Consider the following 12,405-nt stretch of genomic DNA (forward strand, 5'->3'; position numbering starts at 1 on the left):
GCACTGGGTCTAAACTAGAGTGCTTGCTGGATAATTCAATGACTGAACAAATGAATGAGGACAGTATGTACATGTAACCACTGGGAGAGTGCAGAAGGTAAAGGTTGCTGTGGAGGATGTCACCTTCAGCAAGTTCTCAATTTATTCCACACATTCCTCTGTGCGTCCACAGCTTGTGGGGTTCTGAGCTACCTTTCCACTATGCTGGATTAGTTTTGTATGCTGTGTAACCAATTCCCACAGACCAGAAAGAACATACCTTTATCAGCTCACAGTTTCTTTGGGTTAGGGGTCTGGGCACAGTCTAGTTGGATTCTCGGCACAGCTGCCATTAAGGTGCCAGCCAGAACTGGGTTCTCTTCTGGAGGCTGAACTGGGCAAGCATCCACTTCCAAGCTCAGTCAGGATGCTGGCAGAAGGTATTTCCTTGTGGCTGTAGGACTCGTGGTGGCTACTTTCTTCAAATTTAACAAGGAGAAGAATACTGTAGAGTGAGTTGGCTAGCAAGACAACAGAGTACATATACTTGAATAATGATGTATAACATCGTAACATAACTCAGTCACAGAAGTGAGACCATCACATCTGCCATGTAATGTCAGGTGGAAACAAACCATAGAACCAGCCCATGCTGAGGGGCTGGAAATTATGCAAGGGTGTGAACACCAAAAGCTGGGAATCCTGGGGTCACCGTACAGTCTGTTCACCACATTTCCTCTAAAGAAGTTGCACTGCATCACAGTTCGATACCAATTTCTTCTATGACCTTAAATATAGCCCTGAACTTCTCTGTCAAGGAAGAAGTGAGGAGGTTTCAACAAGTGATCAGAAATGATTCTTTTATATCTAAGACTCTAGGATGATTTCCTCTCTACCCTGATAGGCTGCTCTTCCAAGTATGACCTCCTCATTGTTCCTCTGCTCTACCACACACTCGTTCCCCTCCCAGAAGGCTGCCCAACTGTAGTGACCTGTCTAGAGAGGCTGTGATAGTGACTTGTGATAAATGGCTATTAGCACATTTACCAGTCAATGTCTTGTTTGCAATTCGGTTGTGGGCCAAAATTATGTTTGTTTTAACTGAGGTCTTTAGTTTATTTCAGGCAGAGATCTGGGCTGGAATGTCACCTTTGTGTCTCATTCTCACACACTGTACTATCTTAGCAGTCACATTTTATTTTCTTGAGATGATAATTTATAGGAAAAAATAAGAACTTTCTGCAGCTAGTCATTGTAGTCAATGATCGCTGAGTGACAGGTAAGCTCCTAACAAATAAATTCGCCAACACAGTGACACCTCAGGTTTCTGAAGCATGTGGGAATGAGTCATCTGGAGAGATGCTTTTCTAATTCCTGGAAGTATTTATTTCTTTCAGCTCATCAGAGTTTTTTAACTATTTAATTTATACTACAAAGTACCTATGTCACTTTTTTAATGACTTAACAGGAGCTATCACTCACTGCTTATACCAAGAACTGGGTACTGTGCTAATTGGCAGGTTCCACACACCACCTAACTTCATAATCAACAATGCTGTGAGGGGAATAAGCAACATGCCAATATACAGTCAGTATATGGGGACCAGATTCAAATGTAGAATTACTGTCTTCAAAGGCCCTGTTCTAAATATAGATGCCCTTACTTTCACTCTTATAATAATAAGATATCCTCAAGATCAGATGAGCTGTTCAGTGCTGTTTACCCAATGGCATAAAACTTCACCTTAGATACATATTTTAGTGGGTAGGTACTATATGTTAAATTGTGCTCCCTCAAAAAGATTTGTTGAATTCCTAACCTCCAGTGCCTCAGACTGTGATCTTTTTTGGAAAGAGGGTTTTTACCCAGATAGTCAAGTTAGAATGAGGCCACTAGTGTAGGCCCTAATCCAGTATGACTGGTGTCCTTATGAAAAGAGGAACTTTGGACACAGAGGAACGTACATAGAGTGAAGATGATGTGGATATAGAGAGGCACAGGGAGGATGACAGGTGAAGATGGGGGATTGATGTGATGGGTCCATCAGCCAAGGAATGCCAGAGATTGACAGCAAACCCATAGAAGCTGCAAGATACCTGGGAGGAGTTTCCTTGTGAGGTTTCAGAAGAAGCATGGGCCCTGCTGGCATCTTGATTTTGGACTTTCTACCTCCAGAACTGTGAGAAAATAAGTTTCTGTGTTCTTCAAGCCACTGTTTGTCATACTTTGTGACAGCAGCTCTAACAAATGAATGTAGTAAATACATTTTTATTGTTTTCTTTGCTGCTAATATTTTCATCTTTGCTTCTCTAGTAGGTGCTACTCAGAGCACCTTCTGTCCTCACTCCTAACATGCTGCTTACAATACATTATGGGATAGAAGACCAAGTGGCAAAACTTGTTAGTATTGTTTGTTAAATTAAAGTAATCCAAGAGAATATTCAGTAAGTCAAGTCCAATGGCTTTAGTATATGGTAACCTATTTTAATGTTGCCAGAGACTATCTTTGCTTACTTTTGTATTTCAGGTTTGGGAAGATATTTTCAGTATCTGTGGCTTTTTTATACCATTTCTCTTGCTCAAGGTGTTTTGTTTTGCTTTTATATATCTATTAGGAAAGTTAAATCTTTTCCATTTTACCAAAGCTACATGTCCAGTATGAGAAAACTTAAAGTCTAAAATTTATGTGATTACTTACATTGTGTGTGTTCTGTTTGATGCTGGCTTTCTTTCAGTGTGTTGATAATAGTTTCTGTTTGTTGCAGTGGAATAATAGACTTTGGTTTTAGGCTATCATCTGTGGGCATTAAGAAAATGCCCTTTCTTTTTGTTTTGGTAAATCTTCTTTTCAGTAGACCACAAGCCCTTGCAAATGTTCTCTTTTTCTAACTCTCATAGCAGAAGGGCCACTTGAGCCTCAAAACAAAACGGCAGTGCAGTAATGAGGGTATTAGGTTGATGTGTTCTATTCAGCACCTGCTCCCGAGCTACCGAATAATGAATGAGCATGAATTACACATTGTGAAAACAGGAGAATCTGCCTTCTTTGTGTTGTAGGCATCAAGCAGTTTCAAAAGGGCTTTGCAATTGTGTTTCTCACACAAAGCCACCCATTTGTGAAAACCCATGTGAAAAGGCAAAGAGAACTGCTTGTGTACAGGTTAACATTTAACTAGACAGGCAGAGCTTTTAATAATTTCTATAAGGTTAAGGGTTTCGTTAATATGCAACCTGTGATTTGGTCCAAGTTCAATTTTACTTTGCCCAGAATACATTATAATATAAAGCTTAAGCTTTATTCTTTCAGGTTTAGTTATTTAACATGTAACATTGATCAATTATGCATGTTGGACACAGAGCTCTGAAAAGAGCTTTGACGTATAAAACTATGGTTTTAGTCCTCTTAGAGCTATGATGTTTGGTAGGTTAGGTGAAATAGACACATTTTTGACTTACAATATTTTCAGCTTACAATGGGTTTATCAGGGCGTAACCCATTGTAAGTTGGGGAGCATCTGTACAATGGTACAGATATATATATAATGCATATAGTTTTATATCCTTTTAAGACATAATATGAAGATATTTTATTTGCTCAAACCTTGTTATGCAGTTTTCCACTGTAATATTCACATGTTGACAGTGAGGCTATTTGCATAGTGTTTATCACCAGCAATGGACAGCAGCATTTGAGTTACATAGTGGCTCTGCCAGTTACAAGACGGGCAACTTGGGTAAGACACTCAGCATCTCTCAACCTCATTTGTTTTATCCGTAAAATGAAGATAGCTATACATACTTCACAGGCTGTGGTGAAGATATATTCTAATGAATATACAGTCTTACATAAAAACATTCAATACATTCTAGCTACTCATGTATATTAATTTATGATACCCATTTGCTTTGAGTTATCTTCTTTGCAATAAGCTGTGGGAAAAACTTACTGTTCCTTCTCATACTCCAGGATAGATCATCACCCAAATCATTATACATTCTTATATAATGCAAACATTAAGAAAGAATAATCATCTCACTAAAAAGCAGAGTGTGGTATGTTAGCGAGATTAAGAGGCTTTGGAATAGTTATATCAGGGATCAATTTGTGAGCTGTATGACTTTAGGCAAATTAATAAACTGAATTTCTTTAAATTTTGTTAAATAGGTATAATAGCATTATATATAAGAAAGCAGGAAAAATATGAGCAGCTCCTGTGATAATGCTTGCAAAATCAGGAGTGCTTAATAAATGGAAGCCACACTGCGATTTTCCAGATAATTGTGAAATAACTATGGGCCATTACAAAGCCATAGGAAATTAGAAGTGAGGAGTAATTTGGAGGTTGGCAAGCCCTACCTTCATCTAAAGGCAGAATTTCTTCTGCAGTCTCCCTAACAAGGAATCATCATACCTCGGGGACGGGATAGTCACTACCACATAAAGTAGTTCATTTTCAGACATGCGTAATCATTAGAACGTTCTTCTGTTGGTTCACAAATAGCCTTATGTCTCTGTTGCTGCCTGTTGGAGTTTTACTAAGTGTGCAGTCAGGCAGAGCTTCCACTCAGTAACCACCCACTAGTACTGTTGTACTGGTAATTTATGGACGGCGGCCATTCTTACTGGTCCATGTCCCATTCTGATTTGTGTTTGTGCCATTTTTAAGTGTTTTGAATATTAACCCTGATATCAGATAAACATGGAGTCTTGACTTTTTCCATAGTAGTGAATAACAGTGGAATAGTAACATCAGATTTGTGTGCCACTGTGGTCCCATCTATGAAATAGGGATAATAATTGTATGTGGTTCATAAAGTTGTTTGAGGATAGTGTGGAATAAAGTATAAAAAGGGCTTAGCTTGGTTTCTCAAATACTGCAATAAATGAAATCTGTCATCATGATGCTGTCACAATGGTTCAATAATTGAAAACATTGATTCATCATTTAACATCCTCAGCTTATCAGTTTCTCACTATCTAGCTCTTCTTACACTGGACACTTCCTAAGTATTCGTTCGATGTTTTCTGGAAGTTAGTTGAACAATTACTGTGTGCCAGATACTACACAGTAGTCCCCCTTGATGCATGAGGGATACATTCAAGACCCCCAGTGGATGCCTGAAACTGCAGATATTTCCAAACCCATATATACTATGTTTTTTTCCCTTTTGTACATACCTGTGATAAAATGTGATTCATAGAGTAAGAGATGAACAATAACTAATAATACAACGATTATAACAATACGCTGGAGTAAAAGCGTGTGAATGCAGTCCCTCTCTCAAAGCATCTGATTGTACCATACTTACCTGTTTTTGGACCACAGTTGACTGTGGGTAACAAAGCAAAACTGCAGATAAGGGGGGAATACTATACTACGAGTTTTACATGTGCCATTTAACTAAATCATTACAACTCTATAAAGTAACTATGATTATTGTCCTCAGTTACAGATGCAGAAGGCTGAGTCTCAGAAAGTTTTATTACTGACATGGTTTTGTTCTCAACAGAAAACCTCATAATGGTTTAAACAATAAAGAGATTTATTATCTTATAAAATCAGAACACCCAGATGTGTGCTGGACTTAGAGGGTATCTTGATTGAACAACTCAAGAGTATCACCAATTAACTGGTTTTTTTTCATTCTCTTCTCTCCTTTCCATGTGGTCACTTCATCCTCAGCTTTTTCCTCCCTGTGATTGCAAGAAAGCTGCCTGCTGCCCAGGGCTGCATGCTAAATTCTTTAAATCTAAAGAATCACACTCCTTCTCAAAACTTTCCCCAGGACAGCAAGGAAGCTTTTTCCTCAGAAGCCCACAGCGTAACTCTTTCTGATACTCAGTGGCTTAAATTGGGTCATCAGCCCATCCCTGAACCAATAACAGGGCCTGTGGGATGGGATAACTCTAACTTAGACCTGACTCACATAATCCTTCCCTACAATCAGGGTGGAGCAGGTTTCCCAAAGCACATAAAATACAGTGTGTGTGTGGGGGCACGCGCACGCACGCACATGCACGTGTGTGCACGTGTGCATGAATGTGTGTGTTGCAGGGAAGTGAAAATACCCAATTGAAAATTGAAATGATTAAGGGAATGAAGAATGCATATTAGAAAGGCAACCAAAATGACCATTAGTAAGCTGCACAGTCAAGATTTGAATCTCAGCCATTTGACTACAGAAGTCATACTCTTAAACCTCTACTATCTACTGCTTCCCAAATCAACCTAGAAATCCTTGGGGTTGGATAGGATCATTTGTGTTTGAGACTATTACCAACATTACTAAGTACTATACTAATATACTCATGCAACCTAAAGCATATATATATGTGAAGAGTGTATATGTACACACATATATACATACACATTCATACACTACACACAGTATAGCCTATACAGGGCTCATGTTTAATCCACATACACTGGTCTGGTCATATCAGTTGTATTTCAGTGTATGGGCTGATGAAGAGCTCATGCCTGAACTTTCCTGCTACTCCAGCCCCTTTTCCAATCTCCCCCTCATTCCCCACCTGCTCCCTCCCTTGACCCAGAAACTGAAGTGCTAACTCCTGGCCCAGGAGAGGTCCTTCAGGGCACTGCCCCGGGCTTCCATCACCATCCCTTCTGATGACTGATGACTGTGTTGTTCTAGTTGTTAAATATTTTGTCTATCACCTCTGGTTATTTGTAAGTATATATACTTACATGGAATACTATATATGCCCACTATACTTCAGTAAACTTTAGTATGCTAAGCTCTAAAGAGTTTAGATCATTTGTCCAAGATTACATAATGAGTGACTGGGATTACAACCAAAGATTGTCAGGTACAATCTTAGGAGGATGATACCTAGTAGTCTTTAATCGTCTAACCCTGACAGCTTTTCACTTCTGCCCCTGTTCCAAACTGTTTTTCCTTATAATTTTCCCTCACTCCCTCTTAACATAGGTCTGTTTTTTGAGACCAATAGCCCATGTGTGACACCCTAAATAATATGTTACAGAATTATATGTATAGTATTTTTCCCCTCTCCAGAACTTGGCGATGGCCCAATCTAAGAGACTGTTATGTGGCAAAGAATTAAATACAAACTATGGACCATCAGAAGGCCATGGGACACTGAAGGAGTTGATTTTGGCTTGGATATGCCAATTTCCTTGTTTGCTATTTTCATGTACATGTATCTGGTATAGGATTGCAGGGTGAGCAACTTGACTCCAGGGGAGACTCAATGAAGGGATGTAATTAGCCTGTTAACTCCACTAATGTCCTGTAAAGTCATTCAAGTGAGAACAGCAGATATATCAATTCCTTCTTGGATCCTGCCACAAGGATCACTGTATTTCCACTCTGCTATTTATAGTTCTCACAGCCGGAATCAGCTGGTTCAGCAGGACATGGCTCTTTTTGTTCTATCAAACCAAGATGCAATGAAAAATTTCCAAAGTGTGTGTCTTAGAATTTCCCTTTATCACTCCCAAAATTCCATAGTCCCTCTGAAATCATAGGCTCATAACAGGCATAAATCACTTCTTATTTATTACTCTTACTCTAATACATACACATACACTTACTAGAAAGTCAAGTTTCTTGGTTGACCAATGATAAATACAGTACATCTGGCACACAGGGTTTGTTTGAGTTGTTTTGGGGGTGGGGATTGGTTGTTTTGTGTTTTGTTTTGTTTTCTCTTCTCTTCTTAGGGGAAAAAAGACATGCAGGGCTTACTATTCCAAGAATTTGAGAAACCAGGGAGCCAGGATTCATTCATTTTTATGACAAATAGTTACTCGAGCACCTACTTTATTCTTGGGTACCTTTATGAGTCCAGGAGCTGCTGCATTGAACAATACAGAAAAGAAGTCATGTAAGTTCACTTAGAACTTACATGCTAGTGGGGACTGGGGGTTGAGAGAATGAAGCATTTTTACAAAGAATGCTAAAAGTGAACTATGGGCAGGAATTGAGGATATGAGAGTTTTGATGTATAAAGAAAAAGTGACAAGGTCAATAAGTGGTGGTCTTAGTGTGACAGATATGCCAGTTTGGAAATTGTATTGGATAAATGCTAGTCAGGGGCTAGGCTGTAGTTATGACAAGGGAATGATTAAGGAAGTGAGAATAAGGAAACTATTGGTGTAGGGTGGATGAAAAGATTCTTGGAGGCAAGTCAAGGAACTGAGAGGCCAGGGTGTTGGATGGAGCATTCGTGTAGACACTGAAGTCACCAAGAATGATAAATAACTAGACGGAATTCATCATTAGCTATCTGCTTATGATATTGATGTGTTTTGGCTGTGTCCCCATCCAAATCTCATCTAGAATTGTAGCTCCCATCATCTCCATTTGTCATAGGAAGAATGCAGTGGGAGTTAATTGAGTAATGTGGGTGGGTTTTTCCAATGCTGTTCTTGTGATAGTGGGTGAGTGTCATGAGATATGATGGTTTTATAAAGGGCAATTCCCCTGCACATGGTCTCTTGCCTGTCACCACGTAAGAGGTGCCTTTGCTCCTCCGTCACCTTCTGCCATGATTGTGAGGGCTCCCCAGTCATGTGGAACTGTGAGTCCATTAAACCTCTTTTTCATTATAAATTACCCAGTCTTGAGTATGTCTTTAGTAGCAGTGTGAGAATAGACTAATAAAGTCAGTTGGTATGAGGAGTGGGCACTGCTGTAAAGATACCCAAAAATGTGGAAGCGACTTTGGAACTGGGTAACAGGCAGGGGTTGGAACAGTTTGGAGGGCTCAGAAGAAGATAGGAAAATGTGGGAAAGTGTGGAACTTCAAAGAGACTTGTTGAATGGCTTTGACCAAAATGCTGATAGTGATATGAATGAAAAAGTCCAGGCTGAGGTGGCCTCGTGTGGAGATGAGGAACTTACTGGGAACTAGAGCAAAAGTGATTCTTGCTATGCTTTAGCAAAGAGACTGGTGACATTTTTTCCCTGACATAGAGATCTGTGTAACTTTGAACTTGAGAGAGATTATTTAGGGTATCTGGTGGAAGAAATTTCTAAACAGCAAAACTTTCAAGAGGTGACTTGGTTCTCTTAAAAGCATTTAGTTTTATTCATTCATAAAGATATGGTTTGGAATTAGAACTTAGGTTTAAAAGAAAAGCAGAGAATAAAAGTTCAGAAAATTTGTAGCCTGATGATGGAAAAGAGAAACCTATTTTCTGAGAAGAAATTCAAACTGGCTGCAGAAATTTGCATCAGTAATGAGGAGCAAAATGTTAATTGCCAAAACAATGGGGAAAATGGCTCCAGGGCATGTCAGAGGTAGCCCCTCCTATCACAAAGCCCTGAGTCCTGGGAGGAAAACTGGTTTCATGGGCTGGGCCCAGGGCCTTGCTACTTTATGTAGTCTCAGGACTTGCTGCCCTGCATCCCAGCTGTTTCTAAAGGGGCCAACATACAGTTCAGACCATTGCTTCAGAGAGTGCAAGCCCCAAGCCTTGGTGGCTTACACATGGTGTTGGGCCTGTGGATGCACAGAAGTTAAGAACTGAGGTTTAGGAACCTCTGCCTGGATTTCAGAGGATGTATGAAAATGCCTGGATGTCCAGGCAGAGGTGTGCCACATGGGCAGAGCCCTTATGGAGAACCTCTGCTAGGGCAGTGTGGAAGGGAAATGTAGGTTGGGAATCCACACACAGAGTCCCCACTGGGACACTGCCTAGTGGAGCTGTGAGAAGAAGACCACCATCCTCCAGACCCCAGAATGGTAGATCCACCAACAGTTTACACCATGTGCCTGGAAAAACTGTAGACATCCAGTGCCAGCCAGTGAAAGCAGCCAGAAAGGGGGCTGTACCCTGGAATGCCACAGAGGTGGAGCTTCCCAAGGTTGTGGGAGCCCACATCTTACATCAGTGTGACCTAGATGTAAGACATGGAGTCAAGATTATTTTGGAGCCTTAAGATTATACAGCCTTGCTGGATTTCAGACTTGCATGACATCTGTAGCCCCTTTGATTTGGCCAATTCCTCTTATTTGGAATGAGTGTATTTACCCAATTCCTGTAACCCCATTGTATCTAAGAAGTAACTAACTTGTTTTTTATTTTACAGGCTCATAGGCAGAAGGGACTTGCCTTGTCTTAGATGAGACATTTTACTGTGGACTTTTGAGTTAATGCTGAAATGAGTTAAGACTTTGGGGAATTCCCAGAACTGAGGGTTCCTACCCATTTTAGGCCATATAGGTAGCCTCCAGACATTGCTAAGGCATTTGTAAACTGTCATGGTGCTGGTGAGATTGTCTTTTAGCATGTTCATGTATTATAATTAGTGTATAATGAGCAGTGAGGATGACCAGAGATCACTTTTGTCACCATCTTGGTTTTGGCCAGCTTCTTTACTGCATCTTATTTCTATCAGCAGGGTCTTTGTGACCTGTACCTTGCAAAACCAGTCCTGCTAATCACTAAATTCCTATCTCACATATTCAAGATGGAGTTACTCTGGTCTGAATGCCCCTGACAAGAGAATCCACACTGTTCAAATCCCCCCAGTTGATTCTGAAGCATATCCAGGCTTATTATCTACTAAGTTAAAATATATTATAGACTACTTTCAATGAAAGAAATATATTGTAAGTTATTTCATATTTATTTTTACTTGAGAAGACTGAAAAGGTAAAGAAGTGGTGCTAAAATTTAAAACTAGAAAATCTCAACTTGCTCTAGTAGGAATTTTAATAGAGCACACTAAGTTTCTTTTCATTTTCTCTCTCCTGGTATATGAATAAACAACCTTCCATACTGCAATTTACCCTGTAGTGAATCAGATGTTACCCTGTTATGTTTTGGAGAAACTATATAGTTAGAATCTAAGCTTAGGTAATTATGTTTACAAATCCACTTTCTCTTATACATTTTTCTTAAATTTTTCTTATATTCTTTCTCTGAATTTGCAGTAAAAATACTCCTTTCCCATTCTATGTCATTGTTCTTTATGAAACTTTCTCATCCTCTCCATCCCAAGGGAACTATGTCTGATTTATCTTTAGGTTTTCTGTATCTTACTACAGTGACTTACCAAAGTAGGTAAATATCTGATGAATAAATGAATACAAGATTTAATTAAGAAGTATCACGTTAAACTAATTGTTCCCTCTCTGATCTCCGTGTTATTAAGTTTCAAAGTAGTTTCTGGGAAAAGTAGTTAACACAATGATGTATGGATTCAATAAATAAGAAAAATGGTGCTCAGGGATTTAACAGAAAGCTCATAAAATGTCAAATCCACAGCAATTAATTTCTCCCAGTAAGTCCTCATAAATTCAGGCCAAGAAATTTTATACTGATCTTGCCTCACTCAACTCTCATCCATCCTTGGTAGGGCTCCTCTGGGCCTCTTTCTCACCTGGCAAACAGTACCTGATGCTCACTGGATGTAGATCTGAAGAGGTGGAAAGAGCCAAACACCTGGTTTATCTCTAGCTTTATGCTGCAGAGAGTATCTGATGGTGTGCCACAGTGCTCTGTATATACTGTTAGGATCAGCCTTCTTGAGTGCACTGGAATTTCTCTGGGTGTCATTAAGTTCTTCATTTACTGACCATGAGGCACTGGGATAGAATATGATATTAATCAAGAAACCATCCCTGACATCATGGTCCACTTGGAAAACTTGCAGAGATTAGAAAAATTTTTTGAGTCGGGATTTTGCTTTGTTGCCCAGGCTGGAGTGCAGTGTCTATTCAAGGCACAATCATAGTGCAATGCGCCTCAAACTCCTGGGCTCAGGTGATACTCCCTCCTCCACCTCCTGAGTGGCTGGGACTATAGGTACACACCACCGTGCCTGGTCAGAATATTTCTTTTAGGATGTTATAAGACCTATAGCTATTTAATTATTATTCCTAGGGTAGTTAGTGAAAAGATTTGGACCAATCTTTTACACACTGATGTACAGCAAGATAACTATAGTTAGTGACATTGTATTATATACTGGAAATTCGCTACATCAAAGTATCATGTTGGCCACTTTAAACACACAATTTTTATATTAAAATGACTGAAAAAATAGCAAAGTAAAAAAAAAAAAATCCATAGGAGAGCACAAAACCCACCTTCTTCCAATGAAGGGAGTAGTCTGATGGTTAATACTTGGAGGATAGAATGATAGAGTTTGCAAAGCCTTGGTGAATATTATAGTAAGGAGCACTCCTGAATCAAAGAATCACATTGTACTTTATAATAGCCCTCACTTTTCCACTCTCAGATTTTTACTGCCTTTCCCTAATGTACCATTAAAGCCCTTCAGCCTAAATTCATAGAATCCATTAGGGAAGAAATTCTGAAGCTGGTTTTGGGAACACATTTTCAGCCTTGTCAAATGGCTTTCATGCTGCTAGAATAATAATACCTTAATCTTTGACAGACCAAGTCTGTCAGCTTACTCTTTAC

At 39.5% G+C, this 12,405-nt stretch overlaps 1 protein-coding gene across 3 annotated transcripts in view; it reads left to right on the forward strand.

The window, feature by feature from the left end:
- The window catches only part of STK32A (serine/threonine kinase 32A), a 151,812-nt gene that overhangs the window by 93,156 nt on the left and 46,251 nt on the right, over positions 1–12,405 (forward strand). The window lies entirely within an intron of this gene.

The sequence above is a fragment of the Macaca fascicularis genome, chromosome 6 (assembly GCF_037993035.2).
Source record: "Macaca fascicularis isolate 582-1 chromosome 6, T2T-MFA8v1.1".
Taxonomy (NCBI): Eukaryota; Metazoa; Chordata; class Mammalia; order Primates; family Cercopithecidae; genus Macaca; species Macaca fascicularis.